The following is a 2,103-nucleotide window of genomic DNA, read 5'->3' on the forward strand; positions in this document are numbered from 1 at the left end:
TCAAAGTCCAATATTTATTCTTATGACAGCCTCTGTGGTGGCCACAGCAGGGCCTGGGTCCTCTGCAGAGAGATCCTAGTGTGGTTCTTCCCGAGATGGTCGGTGAACTCCTGATAAGGAGACTTGACGAACACAGTCTCTTCCCAGAGGTCAGGAGTGAGACAGCTGTAGGTCTTAGAAATGGCATCGAGGGTGGCCTTGGCAAAGTTGCCCAGGGTGGCAGTACAGCCCCTCGCCGAAGTGTAGCAGTCATCGATACCGGCTATCATCAACAGCTTCTTGGGCACAGGGGCTGATGAGACAATGCCAGTGCCCCTGGGAGCGGGGATGAGGCGGATCAGCGCAGAGCACCGCGTTCTGTCACCTTGCAAGGGACAGTGTGGGGCTTGCGGATCTCGTTCCCCCAGTAGGCTTGGTGCACAGGGACGACGCAGAGCCTGGCCGGGATGATGCCCCGCAGGGGGCAGTGGCTCCCTCCTTGGAGCACTTCACGCCCAGACCCACGTGCCCGTTGTGGTGTCGGCTGGCAACGGAAGCCCTGAATCTGGTCCGCGGGCCAGCACGGTCTGCTTTTGCACAGGCATAATTTTCGAAACCTCATCCTTGAGGGATGTCTCCAGGAAAAAGTCGATGATCTCTGGCTCCTTAATGGGCCGCGAGAACAAATAGATCTCCTCCAGGGACCTGACCTCCATGTCCTTGACCAAGCGGCGCGGCTGGGTCACCGGGAGCCACTCCTCGTCCTCGGCCTCGCCTCCGCGAGCCCCACGGCCAAAGCCTCCGCGGAAGCCACCGCGGGCTCGCGTCCCCGGGAGCCTCCGCAGCACCGGCGTCGTCCGCCATTTGGGGTGTTCTTCAAGAGGAAGCCCGTTTTTTCATAATGGAAAAGGAAATCGCTGTTCTGTTTTAATATTAAGCCCCTATAACCATCAATACGTTCATCCTTTCTACCAAAAGTTTAGTCCGGGTAAGTAGGGGTAAGTCGTGGTAACAAATGAAGCCCAAATTTCAGCACTTAAGACAAAGGTTTATTTTCCATTCATTCATTTCCACCATGAGGTGCCCGGGGCTTTCCTTCACTCTGTCCTCACCCAGGACCCAAGCAGGGCGTCGCCGCCACCTGGCACTGTGACGGTGGCTGCGGCAGGAAGAGGGGAAACATGACAATTGTGAACCGGCTCTTTGCTTCTGCCTGGAAGTGACCCTGGCACTGCCACGCACATTTCTCTGGTCCCACAGCTTCAGTGAGCACCTAGGAAGAGCATTCCTACCGAGGTCCCTTCTTGACAGTTTAGGTGAACATCCTTAACAATTACCATAACAAATTTTAAAAAAACAACCTTTATTTTTCTTCATTTAATTCTTACAAAAACTGTACGTGAAAACTAACAATTCTATTTTTGGGCTGAAGAAACAGCCTGGGTCCCTGCCATCACAGAGCCCATGACAGGCACCCACCTGCTAAATTGTGGGTGGCAGCTGGTGGCAGCTGGTGGCAGCCAAGAAGTCCCAGGTTCCTGGGGGAGGTACAGGTGTCGCTGTTCCAGGTGGGAGCTCCCAGAACCGGCTGGAGGTTGAGCTGACTCTAAGAGGCTGCCCCCAGATGGCTTGCGGTCTCTGAGCTATAAAGGGAGGTGTCCTCACTTTATATTCCCAGCCAGTGAAGCAGGACGTTTCAGTAATGTGTGAAAACCTATATGATGGAATCCTATGTTGACCTGGCTTTTTTTTTTAATTAATTTTTAAATTAAAAAAAAAGTAACAGCAAACAAACATTCTTAACATATTCCATTCTGCATATATAATCAGTAATTCACAATATCATCACATAGTTGCATTTTCATCATCATGATCATTTCTTAGAACATTTGCATCAATTCAGAAAAAGAAATAAAAAGACAACAAAAAAATTCATATACACCATACCCCTTTTCCTTCCCTTTCAGTGGTCACTAGCATTTCAATCTACTAAATTTATTTTAACATTTGTTCCCCCTATTAATTATTTTTATGCAGTATGTTTTACTTGTCTGTTGATAAGGTAGATAAAAGGAGATCAGACACAAGGTTTTCACAATCACACAGTCACATTGTGAAAGCTAT

General features: G+C 49.6%; 1 pseudogene; it reads right to left on the reverse strand.

Moving 5' to 3' along the window:
* LOC143661133 (small ribosomal subunit protein uS5 pseudogene) lies at positions 1–843 on the reverse strand (annotated as a pseudogene).
* Positions 844–2,103: the final 1,260 nt, after the last annotated feature.

This window comes from Tamandua tetradactyla, chromosome 17, assembly GCF_023851605.1.
Source record: "Tamandua tetradactyla isolate mTamTet1 chromosome 17, mTamTet1.pri, whole genome shotgun sequence".
Classification (NCBI taxonomy): Eukaryota; Metazoa; Chordata; class Mammalia; order Pilosa; family Myrmecophagidae; genus Tamandua; species Tamandua tetradactyla.